This window comes from Sciurus vulgaris (genome assembly GCF_902686455.1).
Source record: "Sciurus vulgaris genome assembly, chromosome: 1".
NCBI lineage: Eukaryota > Metazoa > Chordata > Mammalia > Rodentia > Sciuridae > Sciurus > Sciurus vulgaris.
The window spans coordinates 74,520,948-74,548,299 of NC_136461.1; the positions used below are offsets into that span (position 1 = coordinate 74,520,948).

The following is a 27,352-nucleotide window of genomic DNA, read 5'->3' on the forward strand; positions in this document are numbered from 1 at the left end:
GAACTAACCTAGATGTCCTTCAATTGATGAATGGATAAAGAAACTGTGGTATATATATACAATGGAATATTACTCAGCTATAAAGAATAATATAATTATGACATTTTCAGGCAAATGGATGAAATTGAAGAATATCATGCTAAGTGAGATAAGCCAATCTCAGAAAAACCAAAGGACGAATTATCTCACTGATAAGCAGATGATGACACATAATGGGAGGTGGGGGGGGGCAAGAATGGAGGAAGGAAGGACTGTATAGAGGGAAAAGAGGGGTAGGGGGGAAGGGAAAAATAACAGAATGAGTCAAACATCATTACCCTATGTAAATATATGAATATGCAAATAGTATGCTGTTACTCCATGTACAAACAGAAACAACATATATCACATTTGTTTACAATAAGAATAAATTAGAATAAAATGTTAACGGTTAAAAAAAAGGAAATTACTGTGTACAGTATTGCTAGTGTTCAGCTGGTTGCCACTACCTATGTTATACACATGTGTACTATTTTCCCATCCCCTTAAACTATATGGTATAATGAGTGTGATTATTGACATACTATAATCTTTGGAAAGTAGGAAGAAAAGGTAAGTGAGCTCAAATTAAATGCAATCTCAGACATCAGGGAAGAAGCTAAGAAAATGGGAGTAAGTGGCCTTGCTCTTATAGTAGCCTCTTGATAGTCAGTGGGCTAGTACATATGAACATAGAAAATTTACTTCATTTTGTACAATGGATATACATATACCACTTAATATTAAATGTCTTCATATTTATAATACTGGGCATTTTTTCTTGTTCCCTTTAAATCAGGGTGTATTAGTTAGCTTTCCCTAAATTGTGATAGCAGACAACTCCAAAATTGCAGTGGCTTATTTTTTTTTATATTATTTGTACAGTATTTTGTGGTTCTGCTGTAACTCTGTTCTGTGCCCTCTCCATTCTGAGACCTAAACTGCAGGAGAGGGGGGAGAATGTTGGTAGAACTTGTATGATGACTCTTAAAGCTTCTGCTTGGAATTGGCACGTGGGACTTTCACATTTCATTGGTAAAGGAGGTCAAATGTAATTCTTCTGTAGGATAGGCTTACTAAGAGAGGGACCACAAATATTAGGACTATAATATAATCTATTGCATAGGCTTAACATTTCTGTCTCCTATCTTCCATCAAACACTGCCTGTACTCTTACTACTGTTTATGGTGAAGATGTATAGAATATTTTTTAGTTGTACATGATTCTTGATTTTTATTAATTACTATTTACATATTAAAAAATATAGTGGTAAATGTAGACTGGTAAATGTAGAGAAATTAATTTGCAGAGTTTATCATGCCATTCATATCTAGCTGATGACTATGTATAGTTAACAGCAGTGTGACTTGTAAAAAAATAATCTGTCATCTCCTCTTGTTTCGAGTACCTTTCTGATGATTAAGGAAACAGAGAAACTTAGAAAAATATTCTACGTTTATATCTTGTGTTTGGTATTTTCATAAGTGGACTAACATTAGAGGTCTGCTTTTGTATTCATATGTCTATAAATGTGAAATCATCTGAACCACCAAAGATTTTTAACGTAAGAGTTCTTATTTAACGTTCAATGAAACCACATAAAAATAGACTTCCATACCTTCACTTTGAAAAAAGTAATATACAATATATATAGTCTAATTATTTTTACTGTTACATATTGTTTTTTGTGTTGCCTTCCAAAAGCTAACCTGAATTCTGCATTTAATTCTTCATAATTACTGTAGAAATATTATCATGACAATGTAAACTAACTTTGGTTTATTGTGTTTATATCATAACAAAATATTCTGCTGGTCCTGATCAGAATGGATGAATATGTTTACATAATGTTAGTCAAACATTTGTTCTTAGCACTTGTGAAAGGGTATTACTTATAATTTTCGTGGGTATCTGTCACATAAATTTAGTAATCAACTGCTTAAAATACAAACCATTGTACGCAGGAAATTATCAAAGATAATCTTAAGTGTTTTATTATGAGAAAAGCATACCTCTTAATACATCTTAATGTAGGGGCCCTACTTGATTTTGTAGATTGTGAACTTTTACTTTTTTTTTTTTTTTTATTGTAAACAAATGGGATACATGTTGTTTGTCTATTTGTACATGGGTTAAAGGCATACCATTTGTATAATCATAAATTTACATATGGTAATATTGTTTGATTCATTCTATTATTTTTTCCCTTCCCTCCACCCCTCCCACCCTTCTTTTCCCTCTAAACAGTCCTTTCTTCCTCCATTCTTGCCCCCCTCCCTAACCCTAACCCTAACCCTAACCCTAACCCTAACTCCAACCCTAACCCTAACACTAACTCCTCCCACTCTCCCCCTTATGTGTCATCATCCACTTATCAGCGAGATCATTCGTCCTTTAGTTTTTTGAGATTGGCTTATCTCACTTAGCATGATGGTCTCCAATTTCATCCATTTGCCTGCAAATGCCATAATTTTATCGTTCTTTATGGCAGAGTAATATTCCATTGTATATATATGTACCACAGTTTCTTTATCCACTCATCAATTAAAGGACATCTAGGTTGGTGAACTTTTACTTTTTTAGCACCAAAATAGTTCTCTGCATTCTTTGATCATTTTCCCTTGTCTCTTTTGGATAACTTGAATTTACTTTAAATTTGGAAAGTTATTTTTGAATTTTGCTTAGTTTGGGTTTATTTGTTTTATAATCAACTGGTATGTTTGGGAAGGTAGAAACTTTTAAAAGTGCTTCAGCAATTGCAGCCATTCATTAACGGAGCAGTCTCTTAACTGCTTATAATGTTTTAGGTCATGGGTTGTCCCACCTATGAAAAAATTCAGCCTCACAAGAAAATCAGATAGTAAATATATAAGTGTTATGATGGAGGTTTATAATGACTTTGTATATTATAAAATCAGGTTCCATTTCAGTTATAAACTATTTTTGGGATTTGGTAATATTATTATGATCTCATACCTCCATGTGGGATTCTTCAAACTTCTTCATTAAGAACTTGACAATACCAGGTTGAGACACTATTACTATATAAAACAAGTTTTTATTATATTTATTAAATTTCTCCATGTAAAGAGGGAAATACTTAGGTGCACATAGTAGTGAGATTGACGTACTCAACTTAACCTAACAAAGTCATTGCAGCAAGGTTTAATGGGTACCCCTCCATGTACAGTGACTGGAGACTTGATGTGGTTCAGATTTTTCAGGCTTCTCTCCTGCCCTTCTTTCATTAAATAGAAAATTGTGTTCATGCTTCTTGATTAGTCTTCTAGGCAGTTTCTTCAAATTAGAAAAAAAAATTGGTCTGAAGATACTAGGAACAGACAAAAAACAAAGTTGTTGGTGGGGTCATTGGAAAAAAAATACATAATAAGTCACATTTTAAGTAGTTAACTTTAGCTTTTTATTATTTTTATTTTTGGTACTGGGAATTAAACCCAGGGATGCTTACCACCAAGCTGCATCCTCAGCTCTTTTTATTTTGATACAAGGTCTCCCTAAGTTATTGTGGCTGGTCTTGAACTTCAGATCCTCCTGCCTCAGCCTCCTGGATTGCTAGGATTATGAGTATGTGCTATTGTGCCTGGCTTAACAAGATAGCTTTTAAAATTTGTTTTTGTTTAGAGGTTTTTTTTTTTTTAAATCCCTGATGATTTTTGTTAAAAAGTTGTTAACACATTTCAGATACTGTGATTGTAATAATAAATGCTGGATTTGGTTCTAGACTAATTGAAACAGAATTGTTGGTTCACTTGATGCAGTCCTTTCTCTGAAATCACTAAATTCCAGCACTCATTTTGTGTCACTGCAGAATTGCATCCTGTTTATCCAAAATATTTGTAGAAAGGGAAATATTTAAATATTTTTCAAATAATTGAATTTTAATTGATTTACTTTTTAAATACTATTTTTTAAAAAATTTTTAACTTAATATGCAAAGAATTTGAAGCAGCTTGTGGTGAGGTGGAAAGGAGTCCAGGCTTAAACAAAAAAAAAAGTTAGAAAAAATGTAAAGATGAAAGAAAAAAAAAAAAAACCCTGTACATAATAAACCATAAACTCCTCATTTATTGCAGATGGCTTTAAGAAAGCAAAAAAAAAAAAAAAATGTCTAAAAATTTTTTAAATGACTTTTGTATTTTTGTGTTATGTACTGTCTTAAGAGTGCAGCTTTTATGGTTAGAATAGAAACATGATTAACAAATATGAATGATGAATACAAGAGACTTTTGCTTCTAGGATATAAAATTATAAAATGATGTGAGGTAGTCTATAAATGATATAATGATAGAATGTTTTTCTTAGTGCCTATTATGTGCCTAGTGATATTTTTGCTACTTTTTGTGGGGAGATGTATTATGTGCTAAGTAGGAAAAAAATGATGAAATAGATAAATAAAATGATAATTCAAGTAGAACATAATATAGCAAATATTGGTAAGTAATTAGTTTTACTATTTAGTAAACAAAGTGTAATGATATTAATATTTTATGTCTAATACTAAAGATATGCAGATGGCCAGGTTTCTCTGGGTCATAAAATAATGGAACTTACAGATTACATCAGAAATTAGCAATATATGAATATTACCAAACTTTTGGTAGTATACATCTATAATTCTTTATGATTATAAATAGAATCTGGCTTTACTGTTTACAATACAGTTTTAAATGCATTACCTCACTTAAGAAAATGTTGCATTTAGGGAAGAATGTGAGAGCTTGTGTGTGTGGTCCCAAGTTAGTTATTTTTCTCTCTTAATCAGAGAACCCATGACAGCACTTAAAAGTTCATGCTCTTAAGCTGAATGATAAGTTATACTGTTCTGAGTAAATCAAATTCTTTACTAATTCTTGGCTTAAATTCAGAAGTAATGTTTTCTTCTAGGAATTTCACAGAAAGAAAGATTTTCCTCATGAATATTACCATCAAGGATCTGGAATATGAGTTCCTATGTCATTGTCCCCACCCTCCCTTGCCTCTGCCTCATTTGTGGTTACCTACACAGTGGAAATGAGCTTCATACCCCTCAAATGACAACCCTATCAGTCAGAATAGATTTTCCTTTCCAGTTCTTCTCTTCTCAAATTGTATGTAAACTTCCTTGTACTTACATATTCTAATTTATCCTTAATAACATGTTGACAGTCTTTACCTGTTTACTATCCCTTCTTTGGAAGTTAGTCTCTGCTTGTAATTTTTCTGTTTTGTAATGTTATGTTTCACTCGCAGTAACCTGAACCCATCTAATACTGGCCAACCTATATGTAGAAGTTCTTAACAGTCAGAATGTACATACTGTTTCCACAGTGTCTATAAAGTGAAAAGTTCTTATCCTTTTTTCATGCTTAACTTGTAGATATCCCCCCTAAACACATGATCAACATTGTATTTTTTGGAGGGGATATTGGGAATTAAATTAGAGAACACATGAGCTCTCTTTGTTTTCTTAATAAACTTTTAAGTGTACAGTATTATTAACTGTAAGCACAATGCTATATAGATCTCTAGAATTTTATCATCTTGTGTGCCTGAAACTCTGTCCTCATTGAATAACATCTACCTTGTTTCCTCCTCCTGCCAGCTCAGCAACCACCCTTCTACTCTGCTTCTATGAGCTTGACTATTTTAAATTTCCTATGTTATTGGTATTCATATTTTTATCTTTCTGCATCTGCCTTATGTCATTTAGCATAATGTTCTGTAAGTTTAGCCATGTTATCAAAAATGGCAGAATTTCCTTCTTTTTAAAGGCCGAATAATATTCCATTGTACATGTTTACCATATTTTCTTTATCCATTTGCCCATTGTTAGACAATTAGGTGGCTTCTTTGTCTTGGTTATTGTGAATAATGATGCAGTGAATATGGGAATATAAATATCTCTTGAGGTGGTGTTTTTATTTTCCTTGCATACCTGCAAGTAGGATTGCTAGATCATATGAGAGTTTTGTGTCTATTTTTTTAGAAGAATCTCCATATAGTTTTCCATAGTGAGTGTAATGTGAAATTGCTCTTCTTATTTCACTGTAGCTTTTCTTGGTTTTGCCCACCTAGGGTATTACAACTTTTTAACTGGATTCTAGAATTCTGATGAAGTTGTTTTCATTTACTTTGCTAAGTTGGTGTTTCTCTGAGGGAAGAAAGACTGAATTTTTACTGTATACTCTTACTGATGTTACTCCAGCATTACACTCTTAATCCTCTAAGCAATGAACACTAATGAAGTACTATTATGTACTGGACTCTGGACTAGAAACTTTGGGTTACAAAGGTAAGTCAGTATGCTTGTGTTCCTAGGACCTTCTATGGTTTGGAAGACAGATTTATAAATTGTAAATAAATGAGAAAGATGGAAACAAATTATTGTAACAGTGTATAGAGGAAGGATATCTTCAAGGAGGTGGGATTTGAGCTGGACCTTGAAGATGGAGTAGAAAATTTAGAAGGTCATTCAAGAAGAGGGGAAAATATTTAGAACCATAGGGAACAATGTAAATGTGTTAAATAGGAGATAGGGAGAAGTCTACTGAGGAGAAGGAAACGGACAGATAAACTTAGAATAGTAGATTAGGGCAAGAGTACCGAAGTGTTCATTTGCCAAGGAATTTTGTTTTTTAACTTGTGGCACAAAGTTTTCATTGTTGTTTTAATAGGATCAAAATCAACTATTTCTTATGCATAAAAATCCTGTCGCTCTCATGTAGTGTGAACATGCTTTTAGGGGAACCAGTTGCAAAGTCCACATTGGGATTTGAAAAAGAAAAGTGAAACTGACAGTGACCTTATAGATGGAAAGACAGGACTTGACAAAGATTTCTGGGATGAAGCCAAGAATTGCTAACCAAATGAAAATAGGCAGTAAGGGCTGTCGCTGTGGCTCAGTGGTAAAGCGCTTGCCCCACACATGCAAGGCACTGGGTTCAATCCTCAGCACCACGTAAAAATAAATAAATAAATAAACAAACAAACAAATAAGTAAATAAATAAGTAAGTTGAGTTCATCTACAACTAAAAAGTAATAAAAAGAAAATAGGAAATAAAAGATTGAAAAGTAGCTTACAGGACCACAGGAGATTACTAGAGGCATGGAAATGGAAGATAGCAGCAAACTGTAACAAGTAGGTATTTTAAGATATCAGAAGTAGAAGCATTATGAAATAAAACTTTTATTTCTGCGCTTGCTCTAATTTCCAAGTTTTGTGGAGACTTCAAAATGAAAGAAAGCAGAGAATGAAATACAGTTATTTAAATACGTGTCCAAAGTGATTTGAATTATATGCCAGGTAAACTCAAAAGCATTTATTTCACTATAGTGCCACCCTGCCTGACTCTGCTCTTTAAAGCTTCTACAAGAACATCTACCTGTGTTTTGTGTCCTACAACATTATTGCATCTTGTAGTAGATCTGACCAAATACAGAAAAAATTCCCAAATTATACAAAAAAATTTTGAAAATTTTGTTACTTTTGATCAAAATCTGCTTTCCTGTGATTAACAGTATCAACTTACCTAGAAAACTGACTGCCATTTCTCTCTCTGTTCTGCCCCTTACCAGCTGTTGATATTGAACAAATCCTTAAACTCAACTGTTCAATAAGGATAAAAATTATACTTACCCTGTAGGATAGTTGTTAAGATTTATGTGGAAAATTTTAGGCAAAGTAGTGTCCTGGGGATGAGAATATTAGGTTTAAAAAATTATTCTATACAGGAAAAAAAATTAGGGCTATAGGAATAGTTATAGTTCTGGAACCCAAAACTTGTTCAGTCTTCAGAATTGTTATGGAAAAATATTCCCATTGATGAACAGCAAATCAATTCTGAACAGAAAACAGATTCTGAATTTCCTTCATGACAAATTAACAAGCTCTCAGTTTTATTATGTTTTTGTTTAGTTAGCATTTACTTTTTACCAAAATTTTGTCACCAGTATTTTTTAATTTTTTTTTAAATTTTTTTTTTAGTTGTGGAGGGACACAATACCTTTATTTTATTTATTTATTTTTATGTGGTGCTAAGGCTCAAACCCCACATGCGCCACACCCCAGCCCATTGCCCCAGTATTCTTAATACCATTTGAAATGTTTATTCTATAAACATATTCGTTTATCATTCTTGATTTTACTTATCAATAATTGAATTGGTATATTATATATTGTTATCCTAACTTACATCTGTTGAGCACTTTTATCAGGGTAGATATGAATTTTTCTTGTTTGGTAGCACTGTAGTCCAAAACCAGAGGTAGTTTAACAGATGACAGATTTAGGTCTAAGATATGTACTTTGAGGAATTGTAACTTTCTTCTTTATGATTTTGGAAATGCAAGTTGCATACCTAGTACACATGAACTTATTTATATTTTTTAATGGCCAAGGAGTGTTAACTTGAAATCTTGCTCAATTTATTTTTAAAATCTGCATGGTAACAATTGTCAGTGCTTCTTCAGTCTGTTTGCAGTGCATTGACTCATAACTAGTTGATTCCTCTCACCAGAGTTGTTATGATTTGGATATATGGTATCCTCCAAAAGCTCATGTGTAAGACAGTGCAAGAACATTCACAGGTAAAATGATTAGATTATAAGAGCTGTAACCTAATATTGGATTAATCCACTGTAAGAATTAACTGGGTGGTAACGGTAGACAGGTAGGGTGTGGCTAAAGGAAGCAGATAACTTGAGTGCATGCCTTTGGGGTTTTAGATTTTGTTCCTGGTGTCTGTCTATCTGTCTGTCTCTCTTTTCTCTTTCCCTTTTTCTTTCTCTCCTGGTAGGATGTTTTGAAGGAAATGCCTTAAAGTTGGACATCTTATACTAAGTTAAAATTACTGCTTTGGAGTGATTAAAATTTTGAATTTCTGCTATGATGTTGAAAGTTAAAATCAGTGAAAAGTAATTTAGCCCTTTTTCTCAATGAGAATGAAGGGTTTTCTCCCCTTAGTTATTATATCTTCATTTATCTCAGAATTCAAACCAGATGTGTCAGCCCACTGGATAGACCTACTTAAAAACAGAATGGCATAGCTTCCAGGAATCTTAGTTTATCTTTAGTGATATTCAATCTTGAGATCATTACTCCTTCACCTTCCATTAGCAACCTGGATGGGAGAAGTCAGCTTTAAGGAAAGAAGATAGTCTAATGCAATCTGTTGTCCAAATTATTTGGTCAATTAATTAGTTGTTTAATTCTTCACCCTTCTTGCTTGCTTGCTTCATTTGTCTCTTCCACATCTTTTCTCCCTTTCTTCCCTCTTCTCTTCTTTCAGGAGAATTTTTTTTCTAAATAAAAATTTACAGAAATGTAGCAGAATCAATTCTATTACATTGTCCCCTTCCTCCCTCCCTCCCTCCCTCCCTCCCTCCCTCCCTCCTTTCCTTCCTTCCTTCCTTCCTTCCTTCCTTCCTTCCTTCCTTCCTTCCTTCCTTCCTTCCTTCCTTCCTTCCTTCCTTCCTTCCTTCCTTCCTTCCTTCCTTCCTTCCTCCCTCCCTCCCTCCCTCCCTCCCTCCCTCCCTCCCTTCCCTCCCTCCCTCCCTCCCTCCCTTCCTTCCCTCCCTTCCTCCCTCCCTCTCCCTTCTCTCCCCTCCCCTCCCCTTCCCTTCCCTTTGCTTCTGTTCTGGGGATTATACCCATGTGCATTCTACCACAGAGCTGCATCCCAGCCTTTTTAATTTTTTGTTTTGAGACAAGGTCTTGCTAAGTTGCTGGGGTGTGGGGGTGGGGGGATGATGACAGAACTCAAACCTGTGATCCTCTTGCCTCAGGCTCCCAATTAGAGTTCCTGGGATTACAAGGCATGTGCTACCATGCCAGGCTACATTGCGCATATTATAAAATAATTTAACTTGTACACAATTGGTAAATAAGAGAATAATGTCAGCATAATATGTAAAGTGGAATTGGTTTATAATGGTATTTCCCAGAACCTCTAAGTTGCAACAGATATATGCAAGGTACACTAACAGAATATTGCAATGGAATGCCTACAGTACACACAAACACACCCCACCACAATTCTACCTTTTGGTTCTATTTGGCAACATGATCTGTCTTCAGAATGTTTATTCCCTGTGCTTTAGTTTTTGTTCACTAGGCTCTTTTTTTCATAACTCAGTTTTTTTCTTTTTAGCACTTTCTGCAAAGCTCTACTCACTTAAAAAAATAATACATATTTGTAAAGTAGCTAGATGTCACGAGCATTTTATTTTTCTTTTCTTTGTGTCTCTCTCTCTCTCTTTCTCTCTCTCTCTCTCTCTCTCTCTCTGACAGGTGTATCTTTACCCCACACTTAACCTAAGTTTCAGAGGGAAAACAAGCCCCAAATCAGAATCTTTAAATTAAAAAAAAAAAATTGTTTTTAGTTGTAGACAGACACAAGACCTTTAATTTATTTATTTATTTTTATGTGGTGCTGAGGATGGTGCTGTGGTGTCTCACAAATGCTAGGTGAGTGCTCTACCACTGAGCTACAACCCCAACCCAGAGTCTTTAAATTTTATTTTATTTTATTTTATTTGTTTTTTATTGTAAACAAATGGGATACATGTTGTTTCTCTGTTTGTACATGGCGCAAAGGCATACCATTTGTGTAATCATAAATTTACATAGAGTAATGTTGTTTGATTCATTCTGTTATTTTTTCCCTTCCCCCCACCCCTCCCACCCCTCTTTACCCTATATACAGTACTTCCTTCCTCCATACTTGCCCCCCTCCCTAACCCTAACTCTAACCCTAACACTAACCCTTCCCTCCCCCCCATTATGTGTCATCCTCCACTTATTAGCGATATCATTCTTCCTTTGGCTTTTTGAGATTGGCTTATCTCACTTAGCATGATATTCTCCAATTTCATCCATTTGCCTGGAAATGCCATAATTTTATCATTCTTTATGGCTGAGTAATATTCCATTGTATATATATACCAGAATTTCTTTATCCACTCATCAATTGAAGGGCATCTAGGTTGGTTCCACAGTCTGGCTATTGTGAATTGAGCAGCTATGAACATTGATGTGGCTGTATCTCTGTAGTATGCTGATTTTAAGTCCTTTGGGTATAGGCCAAGGAGTGGAATAGCTGGGTCAAATGGAGGGTCCGTTCCGAGTTTTCTAAGGAATCTCCACACTGCTTTCCAGAGTGGCTGCACTAATTTGCAGTCCCACCAGCAATGTATGAGTGTACCTTTCTCCCCACATCCTCGCCAACACCTGTTGTTGCTCGTATTCTTGATAATCGCCATTCTAATTGGGGTGAGATGGAATCTTAGGGTGGTTTTGATTTGCATTTCTCTTACTACTAGAGATGTTGAACATTTTTCCATATGTTTGTTGATTGCTTGTAGATCTTCTTCTGTGAAGTGTCTATTCATTTCCTTAGCCCATTTGGCCACTGGATTATTTGAATTCTTGGAGTAGAGTTTTTTGAGTTCTTTATAGATTCTGGAGATTAGCGCTCTATCTGAAGTATGATTGGCAAAGATATTCTCCCACTCTGTAGGCTCTTTCTTCGCATTGCTGATAGTTTCCTTTGCTGAGAGAAAGCTTTTTAGTTTGAATCTATCCCAGTGGTTGATTCTTGCTTTTATTTCTTGTGCTATGGGAGTCCTGTTAAGGAAGTCTGATCCTAGACCAACACGGTGAAGATTTGGACCTACTTTTTCTTCTATAATCTGCAGGGTCTTTGGTCTGATTCCGAGGTCCTTAATCCATTTTGAGTTTAGTTTCGTGCATGGTGAGAGATATGGGTTTAGTTTCATTCTGTTGCATATGGATTTCCAGTTCTCCCAGCACGATTTGTTGAAGAGGCTATCTTTTCTCCATTGCATATTTTTGGCCCCTTTGTCTAGTATGAGAAAATTGTATTTATTTGGGTTTGTGTCCGTGTCCTCTATTCTGTACCATTGATCTACCTTTCTATTTTGGTACCAATACCATGCCGTTTTTGTTACTATTGCTTTGTAGTAGAGTTGAAGATCTGGTATTGCAATACCCCCTGTTTCACTCTTCCTGCTTAGGATTGCTTTAGCTATTCTGGGTTTCTTATTCTTCCAGATGAATTTCATAATTGCTTGCTCTATTTCTGTAAGGTACGTCATTGGGATTTTAATTGGAATTGCATTGAATTTGTATAGCACTTTAGGTAGTATGACCATTTTGACAATATTAATTCTTCCTATCCAAGAACATGGAAGATCTTTCCATCTTCTAAGGTGTTCTTTAATTTCTTTCTTTAGTGTTGTATAGTTCTCATTGTAGAGGTCTTTCACCTCTTTTGTGAGATTGATTCCCAAGTATTTTATTTTTTTCGATGCTATTGTGAATGGGGTAGTTTTCCTAATTTCTCTTTCTGAAGATTCATCACTTATGTATAAAAATGCGTTGGATTTATGGGCATTGATCTTGTAACCTGCTACTTTACTGAATTCACTTATGAGTTCTAAGAGTTTTCTGGTGGAATTTCCAGGTTCCTCTAAATATATAATCATGTCATCAGCGAACAGGGATAGTTTGAGTTCTTCTTTTCCAATTCGTATCCCTTTAATTTCTTTGGTTTGTCTAATTGCTCTGGCCAGAGTCTCAAGAACGATGTTGAATAGAAGTGGTGAAAGAGGGCATCCCTGCCTTGTTCCAGTTTTTAGGGGGAATGCTTTCAGTTTTTCACCATTTAGAATGATATTAGCCATGGGCTTAGCATAAATGGCCTTTACAATGTTAAGGAATGTTCCCACTATCCCTATTTTTTCTAGTGCTTTGAGCATGAAGGGGTGCTGTATTTTATCAAATGCTTTTTCTGCATCTATTGAAATAATCATGTGATTCTTGACTTTAAGTTTATTAATATGGTGAATTACGTTTATTGATTTCCTGATGTTGAACCAACCTTGCATACCTGGGATGAAGCCCACTTGATCATGGTGCACTATCTTTTTAATATGTTTTTGTATGCGATTTGCTAAAATTTTGTTGAGAATTTTTGCGTCGATGTTCATTAAGGATATTGGTCTGAAATTTTCTTTCCTTGATGAGTCTCTGTCTGGTTTAGGTATCAGTGTGATATTGGCTTCATAGAATGAGTTTGGGAGGGTTCCCTCCTCTTGTATTTTATGGAATACTTTGAGAAGTATTGGAATGAGCTCTTCTTTAAAGGTTTTGTAGAACTCGGCTGAGAACCCATCTGGTCCTGGACTTTTCTTTGTTGGTAGGCTTTTGATGACTTCTTCTATTTCAGTACTTGAAATTGGTCTATTTAAATTATTTATGTCCTCCTCGTTCAGGTTAGGCAATTCATATGTCTCTAGAAACCTGTTGATGTCTTCGAAATTTTCTATTTTGTTGGAGTATAGATTTTCAAAATAGCTTCTAATTATGTTTTGTATTTCAATCCTGTCTGTTGTGATATTTCCTTGTTCATTCCGAATTTTAGTGATTTGGGTTTTTCTCGTCTTCTCTTTGTTAGTGTGGCTAAAGGTTTATCAATTTTGTTTATTTTTTCGAAGAACCAACTATTTATTTTGTCAATTTTTGTATTGTTTCTTTTGTTTCAATTTCATTGATTTCAGCTCTGAGTTTAACTATTTCCTGTCTTCTACTACTTTTGGTGTTGTTCTGTTCTTCTTTCTCTAGGGCTTTGAGCTGTAGTGTTAGGTCGTTTATTTGTTGATTTTTACTTCTTTTATTAAATGCGGTCCATGAAATAAATTTCCCTCTAAGTACTGCTTTCATAGTGTCCCAGAGATTTTGATATGATGTTTCTTTGTTCTCATTTACCTCTAAGAATTTTTTAATTTCCTTCCTAATATCTTCTGTTATCCATTCTTCAAGTAATAGCATATTGTTTAATCTCCAGATGTTGGAATAGTTTCTGTGTTTTACTCTTTCATTTATTTCTAACTTCAATCCATTATGATCTGATAGAATACATGCTAGTGTCTCTATCTTCTTGTATTTGCTAACATTAGCTTTGTGGCATAATATATGGTCTATTTTGGAGAAGGATCCATGTGCTGCTGAGAAGAAAGTGTATTCGCTCTTGGTTGGATGGTATATTCTATAAATGTCCGTTAAGTCTAAATTATTGATGGTGTTATTGAGATCTATGGTTTCTTTGTTCAATTTTTGTGTGGAAGATCTGTCCAGTGGTGAGAGAGGCGTGTTAAAATCACCTAGTATTATTGTGTTATGGTCTATTTGGTTTCTGAAATTGAGAAGGATTTGTTTGACATACATGGATGAGCCACTGTTTGGGGCATAGATGTTTATGATTGTTATATCTTGCTGATTTATGCTTCCCTTAAGCAGTATGAAATGACCTTCTTTATCCCTTCTGACTAACTTTGGCTTAAAGTCCACATTATCGGAAATGAGGATGGATACTCCAGCTTTTTTGCTGAGTCCATGTGCATGGTATGTTTTTCCCCATCCTTTCACCTTTAGTCTATGGGTATCTTTTTCTATGAGGTGAGTCTCCTGCAGGCAACATATTGTTGGATCTTTCTTTTTAATCCAATCTGCCAGTCTATGTCTTTTGATTGATGAATTCAGGCCATTAACATTCAGGGTTATTATAGAGATATGATTTGGTTTCCCGGTCATTTGGTTCATTTTTAAAATTTTATTTATTGATTTGTTTGACACAACTTGTTTCCTCCTTTATTTGACAATTCCTTTAGGATAATTCCTCCCTTTGCTGATTTGCTTCTTTGTTTTTCATCTCTTCCTCATGGAATATTTTGCTGAGAATGTTCTGTAATGCTGGCTTCCTTTTTGTAAATTCTTTTAGCTTTTGTTTATCATGGAAGGATTTTATTTCATCGTCAAATTTGAAGGTAAGTTTTTCTGGGTATAAGATTCTTGGTTGGCATCCATTTTCTTTCAGGGCTTGAAAAATGTTGTTCCAGGCCCTTCTAGCTTTTAGGGTCTGGATTGAAAAGTCTGCTGATATCCGTATTGGTTTTCCCCTGAATGTAATTTGGTTCTTTTCTCTCACAGCCTTTAAAATTCTGTCTTTATTTTGTATGTTAGGTATTTTCATTATAATGTGCCTTGGTGTGGGTCTGTTGTAATTTTGTATATTTGGAGTCCTATAAGCCTCTTGAACTTGATTTTCCATTTCATTCTTCAGATTTGGGAAATTTTCTGATATTATTTCATTGAATAAATTGTTCATTCCTTTGGCTTGTTTCTCTAGGCCTTCCTCAATCCCAATAATTCTTAAATTTGGCCTTTTCATGATATCCCATAGTTCTTGTAGATTCTGTTCATGATTTCTTACCATCTTCTCTGTTTGTTCAACTTTGTTTTCAAGGTTAAATATTTTGTCTTCCATGTCTGAGGTTCTGTCTTCCAGGTGTTCTATCCTACTTAATATGCTTTCTATGGAGTTCTTAATTTGGTTTATTGTTTCCTTCATTTCAAGGATTTCTGTTTGGTTTTTTTTCAATATCTCTAACTCTTTATTGAAATGATCTTTTGCTTCCTGTATTTGCTCTTTTAACTGTCGATTGGTGCGATCATTCAATGCCTGCATTTGCTCTTTCATCTCATCATTCAGTGCGTGCATTTGCTCTTTCATCTCATCGTTTGCTTCTCTGATCATTTTAATTATGTACATTCTGAACTCCTTTTCTGTCATTTCTTCTGCCATGCTGTCATTGGGTTTTATTGATGTAACATCTAGATTTGTTTGCAGCATTTTCTTTCCTTGTTTTCTCATATTGTTCAGGTATCAGTGGACCGCTGAGATATTGCAGATTTCCTCTATTGACTTACAATGTCCCTGAAGATTTCTATATACATCCCCCCTTAGCCTTCAGTAGGCTGAAGTCTTGGAGGAAGTTGGTAATGCGGTGCTCCACAAGGAAGCTGCCTCTCTAGGAGTGTGGCCTTCAGGTGGGGTATAATCCCTGCTAGTGGGCAGAGGTGCCTCCACTTGTTGACCAATGGTCATCCAAAGGGGACATAGGCTGCGGGCTGAGGCAAGGCCTGTTTGGGCCTGAGTCTCTAGTTTTACCGTCCTTGTGGGGAAACCTCACCCGGCAGGGAAGACTCACCCGGTGGGGAGGTCTCGCTGGTCAGTACCCTCCTAGAGATTCCCCTCAATTTACAGCTACCGCCTGGGCTGGGCTGCCTTCCTCTGCAAAGTTCCCAGGGGCCCGGCCCTACCTCCTGGGCCTGGGAGCCTCACCCTTCACAGATGAATCTCCTTAGGCTGCCCCTCCTCAGAGAATCTGCCTGCAGGCCTGGAACCTTCGCTCTGTCCTAAGCCTGTCTCTGTGTGGCTCTTCCACCCAGAAGCCTCCTAGATCCTGGGACCCTGGTCTGCACCTAATCGCCTGGCTATTTGGCCCCTCCTCTGAGCAGCCACCTGGGGCCCCGTACAATTGCTCTGAGTCTCAGAGACCCGCCACACTCCTCTTCCTCCAGACAGCCGCCCAGTATTCCGGTGCGGTCACTAGGAGTCCAGGAAACTCACTGTGTGCCTCCACCTCCCACCAACCACACGTAGCCCTGGGCAATCAATCACTCCGAGTCGAAGTGACCCTCCCCTTTCCTCCTCCTTCTCCAGATCCCCCCCCCCCCCCGAGTGTTCAGGAGCGGTCGCTCTGAGTGGCTCTTAATCCACGTGACCCGCAGCACGGGTCCTCTGAGCAACCGCCCGGAGCTCTGGTGCAGCCACTCAAGACCAAGCGACCCACCACGCTTCTCTTCCAGGCAGCCCCCCTGTGTTCAGGCGCTGTCACTTTAAGTCCAAACAACTCACCACTCGCCTTCTCCTCTGAGCAGCCGCCTGGAGCGCCAATGCAGTCACTCTAAATTTTAATTTAAAGATTTCTTCTCCCACAAAGTTGTATTAAACATGAATGGTGATTTCTTCATTATAAAATAGGGAAATGTAAGTCCAAGGAATAAATTTTATGTGAGGTTTTCCCATTCTGTATTCATTGATTAACAGCTTCTCTTTTGTTTACCAAGGTAAAATGTGTAGCAGTGTGCTATTCTAGTTGAATTTGCCCCTCATCTATCATCTCCATATTCACCCTTCATTGCCTGCTGTAGGAAAATGGAGATGAACCCTTTAGATAATGTACCCAGCTGGCATTGTTTTATCAGGTAAGGATTACCACAGTGCTGTTGAAGGAGGGAGGGAGCTTCTTTCCTGATTCTGGAGTGCTTGCTCCTTCAGTACACAGTGGTGAGCAGGACCAACTAGCTTCCTGGTATAGCTTGTACTCTCCCACCCGGCCACCAGACGGTTTGCAGCAGAGTACCTCTGCTGCCTGCAGCACTTGTATGGGGCCTGGCTCCTGCAGTGCATGACAACCAGCAACACCTAGCAACTAACAGCTTCTGGGTTGAGTGGGGTTTTTGTGGAGTGCTTCTGGTGACACACCTTGCATGAATAGTTTTCCTTGATACCAGAGAGGGCAGATTCCTGGCAAGTTCTACTGGCAGAGAACCATAGCAACTTCTGTACCATTCAGAGAGCCATAGAAATGGCCTTTTCAGCAATCTGGATCTTAGCCAGGCAGGTGTTCTTTCTTGCTGACTTTATTTCAGTCTTAGGGATTGTGGCTACTTCTTTTATCTGCTATTTTCATGTTCTTTAGAGTTCTCTTTAATTCTTAGAAGTTAATATCTTGTTACTCTAGTAATCTGTTTAATAATTCTTTATGTTAACTTTACCTGTTTAAAATGCTTAAATTGCTGTGTATTCTCATTCCTGATTGGACCTTGACTGGTATATTGTGAATTCACTAAATATGTGGAGTCTTAACGATGTACATTATTAAGAAAGATTTTTTTTTTTTTTTGAGGCTAGGGAGTGTAGCTCAGTGGTGGAGCATGTGGTAGCCCTAAGTTCAGGCCCCAGCAACCCCCCAGATCAGTTTTTCTTTAGAGTGGCACAAGTCTGGAAAATATTTCACAATAATATAAGTTCAGAAGTTGGAATTTCAGATGTATGCAATCAATGACATGGTTTTATATTATGTGGATAATAAATTAGATATCCATCTACTGAGTTAAAAAGCCCTTCCTTTTAATTTTATGAAGCAGGTTCTGTGAGCAGAAATTGCAGCTCTAAAGTTCAAAGAGTATTCTTTAATATCTTCTTGACCATCAAATATTAAGTTCACTAGAACATATATCCTGTGTTCAGCTAAAACTATTATGTGCAATGCCAGACTGCGTCTGTTGAGGATGTCTTACGTATCACCTCTTATCCTATCCTTGCTTCATTGCAGTCTTGACTAACTTAGTGAAGTATCATTTTCATGTTTTCTTTTTTTTCCCTGAAAACCACAGTACATTAAATTGAAGGCATTTATATTCCCATGTCACATTACCATCACTTTAGCTTACTAGAGAGTATTTTGTTTTTAGTGGTTGCAAATGTTGATTTCTTCTTTTTCAGTTTGCAAAACTATATGACAGGAAATCTGTAGCTAAATATCACTTTATGATTTCCATCTGTTCAAGTACAATAGTGTTTATGGCATAGTCCAGATTGCAGTGTTATAGAAATATCCTATTATAGCAGATAGAATTTAAAATGATCATTGTACATTCTAATGAGAAAACATTTTTAAACAAGTACTTCACTTAATTTCAAAGCAGAGTAACTGAATACTACAATTTGATGACAGCATCTGCTCTTCAGAGTGTATTTGTGCTGTCAACAATAAAAACTTTTTCTGACTCCATAGAAATCTTACCAGCATTCTCAAATGTGAACCAATAATGGAAGCTGGGCAGGCAGGGAGATTATTGTAAAAGTCAGTTTGGATAACCTTTTAAAAATTTTCAGAGTATCTTCTGTTATTTTGTGTGGTGTGATTTCAAGGGTAGAGTTGGAGATGTTATTTTGGCCTTTTTATTATATGTGACAGTACAATGTTTGCTAAATTTTATTCAGAGAGTAAGTTCCCATTTGCTGTTAAAAAAAAATTCTCCTTATCACGAGACATGCTGGTCATTTCAAATCTTGTTTGCCCTGAACTTGAGGAGTAGAATGAAAAAAGATACAAACGAAGACCCCTGGAATGTCATAAAGTATTGAACAATTCCAGGGTTTTAGTTTCAACAAAGTACATTTGCCTCTATTAGACTGTTACAGATGCATCTCATTCTCATATCTGATCACATGCTGTTACTTTTCTGCCTCCCACTCTTAGATGCAATATGGAAGGAAGTGAATGGGGAAGACTGTGTTTCTTACCATCAATGCTCTACTGCACTCAGCTTACAAATTAGCACTGTTTCCAGAGTTTCAAATGGATTTTAGGTATAGTTCTTAATTTAAGCATTTGTATAGCCCACTCTCTTTAGGTCTATTTCAGTTCACTAGGGCTGCTGTAAATAGTACCAGTGCCTTACACAACAGAATTTTATGTTCTCAGTTCTGAAGGCTAAAAGCCAGAGAACAAGGTGTCAGCAGAGTTGATTTCTTTTGAAACCTTTTCCTCAAAATACATGAACCAAACTTAAATAACTATCTGTTGATAGAAATTTAGGATGTTTATGATTGCAGTGAGTATCTTTGTAAATATGTCCCTTTGCATAAGTATTTATTTTTAGAATAACTTGAATTTGTAGGTAAAAGGGCATGTACATTTAAAATTTTATATGTACTCCCAGATTACTCTCCATAAAAGTTATACCAATTTAATAAGTTTTGCTATAACACTAACTTTGAATTTTGAACTTGTTTCAACACATTTGATACATTGAAAACAATTTGAGCATAACACAAATTTTGTGATTGTTTATGTTGATTTTATCCCCAAGAAACCAGATAAATGTAGAAAACTGCACCCAGCTAAATTGACCAGGAATATACAAAACACACATAGCTTAAAAACCTACCTCAGTTTTCTTCCTAGGCTGTATATCACACACATTCACATTTAATGTCACCATCCACTTCAGGTCCCTTATTCCATTGCTTCACAATAACTAGCAAGGTTCAATCTTTTTAAGGCCCACTTAAAAAAGCAAACTTCAGGTCTTTTTCAAGGTAAAGTACCGTATTTATTAAAATATTCACATACTTAAACATTTTAAAATGTGTAAAACTGTACTATACAATTTTTATTAGGCTCTTGAATTTGTGTGTTTTTGAGCATTGTACCCTTAATCTCATTTTTCTCACGAGTCCCATGTTTTTTATTCTACAGTTTTCTAGCACAGTGATTTTAATAACACATATGCTGATGACAGAACTAGCTGTACTCTCTCAAAACAATGAGAATGTCTGTTTTCTCTTAACCATGAAAACAGTGTGTTGGCAATTTTAAAAATTTTATTAATATGATAGGTAAGGAAAGCACCTTATTAAGATCACCTTGAATTTTAATTGTAATTTTAACGTGAAGAACATTATCTTTAAAAAAAGAAAGTATCTACATTCTTCCTACTTAACAAAACCAACCAGTTGATTTTTTGGATTAAAATATAGACCTACTGACTTGAACCATTCTACTAATTTGTCTTTCTAAACTCTCAAAAGAATTTTGAGAATCTTGTGACAAGTATACCTGTTCCCTCCATACATATAAATTACCTCAAAGTAAAAATCTGTTACCTTCCTATTGTTCTGTGATAATTTCATGCCACGTAAGAAGCTGGATACTTCTTTCTAATTTGATGCAAAATAACAAGACTTTCGTTGAAATATACAGAGTTGATGAATCCGTGGTATCACTATATTATATTATGATAACATAATATATCCACTGAGACCACAGACCATTTGAAGACAGAGTGAGAAAACAGTCTTCAAGCCAAAAGGGCTTTAGAGGATAACTGAGGCAGTAAGGTATTCATCTGTGTTTGTTTTTTCCCAATTTTCCCCCTATTTAGCACTTGATTATATTCTCTGAATTTTGATTTAAACTTTTCTTGAGTTGTGCTACTGGAACATATGCATAACAGGTAACTGATGAAAAGCCATTGAATAAATTGGAAAAAGGAGTAAACAGGACAATGAATAGACATGTTAAGTTTTTAACAGTTGAAGAGTTGTCATTAGGAAGCATTGAAGGGCAAAAATAGAACTAATGAATATAAAAATTACAAGGAGACAGATTTCAGCTTAATATAAGTACATGTTAGTAGCTATTAACAATTGAAAGAGCAGTGTCATAAAAACTTGATAGCATTTGTATATCAGATTAATCAAAGGAAGAAACTTGGCATAATGGAGAGATTGGTAGTCTTTTTTTTTTTTAGAATCAAACATCTCAATTTTTAAGTTGTGTCACTTGGAAACTATTGTAAACGTTGACAAGAAACTTAACCTTTTTAATTTTCTTAACCGAGAAATAGGAATAATTAAATGTATCTTACAGGATTGCTGCAAGGATTAAAAAAAGGTAAAGTACCTTTTCTTGCCAACACCATATTATAGCAGGCCCTCAATAAATGGTGACAATTGCTTTTGAGATATTTAGATAGAAGTTTGTAGTATTTGATTTCCAAGATCCATTCTAAAGCTGATATTGCTTATGTTTTATTTTACCTAGTGTTTTCAGTAAGATGCACTTATATGTGGCCATGTTTGAACTGGATTATAATTAAAATGTAATTGTGAATTGTGAGAAATTATTTAGCAAGTGCCCCTACAATGTACTAATCAAACCTAATGTATATTTTAGTAATTAAAAGATGTATTTTGTAGCTAATTATCTAAGGTTAAATAACTACCAGTGTCACAGGAGAGATGACCAGGTTTAAGTCAGTAAAACAAATTTACTGTGTGTTTCATCAAGGGAATATTATATAGAGAGTTGGTTGCATAAATGTTGGAGAGGTGAATTAGCAAAGTGGGAGCACTAAGGTAATTGAGTGATAATAATTGCTGAAAGCAGCTACCGCTTCTGAACTGGAGAAACAAAGAGGAGCAGGGACTAGGGCCCAGTGAACTGAGGGGATGGTGCTATCTGGCTGCTGTTGCTATGTGTAAAAATTTGGGATGAACCAACATTTGCTGCTACCAGCAAAGCATTGTTTTGCTTTTTTTGTGTGTGGGGGGCTGGTACCAGGAATTGAACTCAGGGGTGTTCAACCACTGAGCCACATCCCCAGCCCTATTTTGTATTTTATTTAGAGACAGGGTCTCACTGAATTGCTTAGTGCCTCATGGTTGCTGAGGCTGGCTTTGAACTTGTGATCCTCCTGTCTCAGCCTCCCAAGCTGCTGGGGTTACAGACCTGCACAACCGAGCCTAGTGCATTGTTTTGCTTTGATAGGAAGCAACAGGGAGTTTGTCATGCTTTCTAGTCTCCACCTACTATTCCTTGCTGGCAGAATCTAGCATAAAATTAGGTGACAAGAAATCTAGTTTGCAGATACTCATCCCCAGGATCACAAAGTAAAGTATGGAAAGGTGAGTTTGAAATTAAGACATAATTGTTTAAGAAATGGAACCAGAGACCTTTGTGTGTGGAATATATTGCATTTTCAAGACCTAATTTATATATTTTTTTTCATATAGACAGTTGGTTTTGAAATCCTCCTCTCTCTAGGAGGAACTTACCTGTACATATACTTTCTATTAATGATTTAAGATGCATTCCTTTTATAAAGGATGACTGAATTCATTAAGAATTCCACATAATTTGCTCTCCATGCTGAAACTTAAAAATTTGTTTTAAAGCTTCATGAATCTCTAGGAATCCCTTTCCTTCTCTATTGTATGTGATTCTTCCAGGAATTATGATTTACACAATATAATGTGAATTAAAAATTAAACCTGAAATATGACTTCAGTTTTGCAATCACAAGTTTATCATCTGAGTAAAATTACTAGTGTGATTTTTAGTTTCTTGAATTTAGAGCAGGGTGGACTTGTAGAGATAAGGCTTTATCTATGATTTAAAAGATAATGTGTTAAAAAAGATATGTTCGTGTTTTCCTGTGAAAGTGAGTCAATAGATTACAATCACATTTTTTTTGATTAGAAATAGTTTGGTCTTCTCGAAGGAAGTAATTTTTTTTTTTTTTTTCAAATACTGGTATTCACAGCAAATGTACTAATGTTAACTAAGACAGACCCACAACTCTGTTATGACTGTTAATTCCACAGTTTCCAGTGAACATACATTGCTTATTTGGTTCTTGCTTTCACTGAGTTATGTTTGTGTGTTCTAACAAGGAACTCTTGCATTTGTTCACAAAGCATGCATGTAACTTTTGTACAAGTATGGTAGGACTATACTTTGGTGAATTATGTCACACAAACACTGCAGCAATTTATAGAATTGTTAAGTAAATGTTAGTAAAATTTAAAGTCATCTTGTTTTTCTAATTTATATTAACCATGAACCCTTCATATTTATATTTGTGTTTACATTTTATATAATATATGTATTTATTATATAAATATCTGAAACAGAGCTCAATGTGTAGAAGTAATTTTCTTCATCTTTTTTAACCAGCCATGAAGATGGTAATTGGTCAGTTACCTAACACTACTTGAGAGCAGTGTAGGTTTTTTGTTTTGGAATACAGATGGTATACCAGTGTCAGTTTTCAAACACTACAGCTCCCTTTGTTAACCCTTTCTTCTGTCCAGTTGTATTTATTCTTGTTAGTTGCTTCTACATCCTTAGTTTAGTGTCCACATTCTTCTGTCATTTGTGTAACCTATTTTGATTTATGCCCTAGCTTAATGTGCTGGAGAGTCATAAGATAAGCACTACAATTAAGTCATTTTACCACCTGTTGGTAGGAGGGAAGCATACAGGGGGCATGCTTGAAAATGATAGGAAAGAGGCATAATTTTAGTTATGTGAATGAGAACTCAGCATTTAGAACTCAGGTCATTCTTTCCCAGCTGGAGGCATGTCCTGGAGGTAGGTCAAAATAGGTGATGATAGATTTGAAAAAGCATATTTAACTCTGTAGCATAATTTTATACTGGGAAAATGAAAATTTAAAATATAATTTGAGAATATAGTGAACAATAAGAGTAAGTTTTGATTACTGGTGGGATGAGCCATTATAGATCCTCAACTGAGAAGGATGGCAAAAAAAAAATTTTTTTTCGTGTTTATCAAAATAAGACATAGGCTTTAAAAATCTTAAAAAATACCTTCCATTACCTACAGATTAAAATACCTACAGATTAAATGCCTTCCATTTAATCTGTATGACTTCTGGAATTAACTGTTACCTTGTTTCCATGCTCCCCAGGTCTAGTAAGATTCTTTTGAAGGCCAAACCAAGTTCTAGGCTAACAATAGAGGGTAACAGTAAGTAGACCATTCACATGCTTTTACTAGGCAAGAAATTTTCATGTCAGAAGAACTCAATATTGAAAATACCATCTGAGGTCCATTTTGGTCCTAATTACTCAACAGTGTACTAGGTGTTAGAAATACCAGGGTGCCTCACAGAATCAACTATGACCTCCAGAAGTAGCTTGGCAAGGCAAGGCAAATCTTACTTCTGTGGAAGGGTGTGCTACCGAACAAAGTTTGGCAAGCAAGCATACTTCGGTGGCTTGTCCACCTATTTTTATCCCTAACACAGAAGTACCCCCTGCTCTGATAGGAATAGCTCAGGGTTACAGTCTGTGCGATTGGCTAATTGTAAAATCGGGGAAGGCCAAGGGAAGGGCTATAGTAAAAAGGACTATAATTTGACCTCAAAATGGCTACGATTGGATCATATATCTCAATTAAGGCTAAATACTATATTCTGGAAATGGACCACCAAACTTTCTATTTTTTGCACAGGACTTTCAGAGCCCCACAAAGAAATTCTAAGAGTTAAGGGAGAAGCTTCCTGGGATACTATTACCCTTCAAATCAGAGTGCTTCCACATTTTTGTTTAATTGGTTTATTTGCAAAAGACTTCACTGGGAGAAGACAGTAATTTTTCAGAAATTATGTAGATAACCATTGATAAGCATTCTCACAGATAACACCATTTTCTCTGTTATGGTTGGCATAACCAATGTGAAATTTTTATTTTTCTAAAGAACTTTCTTTGTAATTTTTTCACATGAAACTGACAACCGTATTTACCATGCTATGACTAAATTGTGGAAAATTGCAAATTGTATTAAAACCTCATTTTGGATATTTTAACAGTGCATATATACCAAATATTGGATACATAAATACCTGCACACACTTGCAGACTCTTGATTTTGAGAGAGCAGCAACATATTCTTAAAGGAGTTTCTGAAGAATATATACTGCATCTGTTTAAGTGACACAGAACATGACTGAGATATTGCCATTCTTTCCCCAGAGGTAAAGGTAATATTGGCCCATCATTTTCAGACAGGATAGTTGAAAAGGATTATATGAAAAGACCAGTATAAATCAGGAAATGTGATATTTCTTAAGTTTACTGTCACCATTTTTTAAATTTTTGTACTGAAAATAGGTTTTCTCTAAAAGGTAAAGTTCGTGATTTTGTTCGATTTGGTTTTAACCTCTATTGAAATGTGATCCTGTTTCATACAGAAGTAGCAAAACAAAGTTTGTCCTACTGCCCTATAACTGCATGTCCTTAGTTTGGACATGAGGAAGAAACTTTCACGAGTGTTTTTTATATTGAATTTATAGTAGTTCCCCTACCCACAGCTTCAGTAACCTTTAGTCAACCTTGGGCCAAATAATAAATGGAAGATTCCAGAAATAATTAATAAGTTTCTAAATAAGTTATTAAAGTATAATTGTTCTATTTTATTACATTTTAGTTGTTGTTAATCTCTTACTGTGCCTGATTTGTAAATTAGACTAAACTTTATCATAGGTATGTGTGTAAAGGTAAAAATAATGGAGATTATATAGGGTAACATACTGTCTGTAGCTGCAGGCATCCATGGAAGGTCTTAGAACATGTCCCCTGCAGATAAAGGAGATTGATGTGTCATCAGGGGTGGGAGGCAGAATTGAGGATACTTGATTATTTTTATTTGAGTTTTATTCTCTTAGTGATGAGATGATGATGATGATAGAGGAATCCATTAAAATCAAAGCTCCATTCTGAAATGATAAATCATTCGAGGAGTTCATGACTCAGATTTTCTGCTTTGAAGTTATATGCCTTTCTAGACATTTGACACAGAAATGTGCATTACAGTGTGCTTCAGATTTCCGTTCATACCTGCCAGAAGGTCCTTTAAGCTTTTTCTTTATGGTCCCTGTGTAGAGAGTTAGTTATGGGCTTGCGTTGGTTTAAAAGTTGTTTGTTATTTGGGGAGTTTCTTTCATCACTCTTCTGCAAGCCATGCTGCTTTTCTGCCACACTATTCTTAAAGAATATTCTTTTTGTCACCGCACTGCTTCTTTCATTTGTTGTCTTAATTTCTAATTAAATCTTAAGCTAGCTTTCTAGACCTTCTATAATCTTACCCTTTGTTTTTATCCACTGGCATTTTCTACTGTACTCGAAGACTCATTGAAGCTAAAAAAGTAGGTCTTTCACCAGTTCCATTAACATGTCATATTCTTTACCACCTCAGTGTTTTCGCTATTGTTCTCTCTCTCCAGGAATACCATGTACATGGATGGAACTGTGTTCCCCAAAATGTATATCTTGAGACCTTAACCCCCAATATGATGGTATTTGGAAATATGGGGCTTTGGGGAAACAATGAAGTTTAGATATGTCTTGATGGTGGGGTCCTCCTGAAGGCATTGGAGCCCTTATAGGAGGAGACCCCAGACAGAGCTCTCCATCTATCATATGAGGACACGGTGAGAATGCAGCCATCTGTAAACCAAGAAAGGGAAACTTTATCAGGAATTGGATTGGTTGGTACCTTTAACTTGAGTTTTCAACTTCTGACACTGTGAGAAATATCTGTTGTTTAAGTCACCCATCTATGCTATTTTGTTATAACAACCCAACTAGACTAATAAACCCTGCTTGTTTACCTTTGTCTTAAAATTTTACTTGTTTTTCAAAGTTCAGCTCAGATCCCATCTCTTTTATAAAGCAATCTCAGGTCTCATTTATTTCCCGTAATTATCTGAGCCCCACAGTTGAGTAATTAGTTATGTATGCTACACTGTATTTTTCTTTAGTGGTTCCAAGTGTCCTAGCTGAATTTTGCTGTTTTTAAGGAATTGCTATGCATAATGTTGGTAAGAATGTATAGGATAGATTCTTTTTTTTTGTTGTTGTTTGGTTGTGCCAGTCAGTGATTTGTTCTGTGAACTTGGCAAACTTATTCAACTTCATTGAGTCATAGTTCTGATTTTTTATCTATATTGTGATGAAGAAAATTTAATGACCTCTAAAATTTCATTCAACTACATATTTTACTGTTTGGATTCTCAGCAACAATCTGTA

General features: G+C 35.6%; 1 protein-coding gene across 3 annotated transcripts in view; it reads left to right on the plus strand.

Annotated features, from left to right (window-relative positions):
- The window catches only part of HS2ST1 (heparan sulfate 2-O-sulfotransferase 1), a 215,381-nt gene that overhangs the window by 91,817 nt on the left and 96,212 nt on the right, over nt 1-27,352 (plus strand). The window lies entirely within an intron of this gene.